Raw genomic sequence first — 403 nt, 5'->3', positions numbered from 1 at the left:
TGACTCCTGCTGTTCTCAGAGGGGGGGGTGGGAGGGGGAGGCTTGAAGTTCAGAGCTGCCGCAGGATCCACCTCCTAGGCCGTTCTGTCTGTCGACACTTTGGCTACACTAATAGCATGAGCAAGCTAGTTCTGGTCATGCTGTCTGGTCAGTAATCCAGTCACTTTCCATTCCTTTCTCTTTCCACTCCCCGCTGGGCTGATTTTTTTTCTTCAGCCCTGTTCGCCTGCATCTCAGGACTTTGTTTAATATTTCTTGTCACTTCTTTTTTCTGACTGGTGGTCCTAGCCTTAGTAGAGCATGCAGAAGGGAAGATAAGGTTATTTGTGCTCTTGTAGAAGTCTGGGCAATGGATGCAAATGTAACAAAGTAAAATGACGAGTCTTCAGACTCTTTTGTATGG

The 403-nt window shown here is 47.4% G+C and overlaps 1 long non-coding RNA gene across 1 annotated transcript in view; it reads left to right on the top strand.

Moving 5' to 3' along the window:
* Positions 1–6: 6 nt before the first annotated feature.
* Positions 7–403, top strand: part of LOC109294902 — a 9,554-nt gene continuing 9,157 nt past the window's right edge. Inside the window, exon 1 of the long non-coding RNA XR_002096644.1 lies at positions 7–147. This is a non-coding gene — a long non-coding RNA (uncharacterized LOC109294902). The remainder of the gene's footprint in view (positions 148–403) is intronic.

The sequence above is a fragment of the Gavialis gangeticus genome, unplaced genomic scaffold (genome assembly GCF_001723915.1).
Source record: "Gavialis gangeticus isolate Ggan-Ray unplaced genomic scaffold, GavGan_comp1, whole genome shotgun sequence".
Lineage (NCBI taxonomy): Eukaryota > Metazoa > Chordata > Crocodylia > Gavialidae > Gavialis > Gavialis gangeticus.
This window is presented reverse-complemented; position numbering and strand designations above follow the sequence as displayed.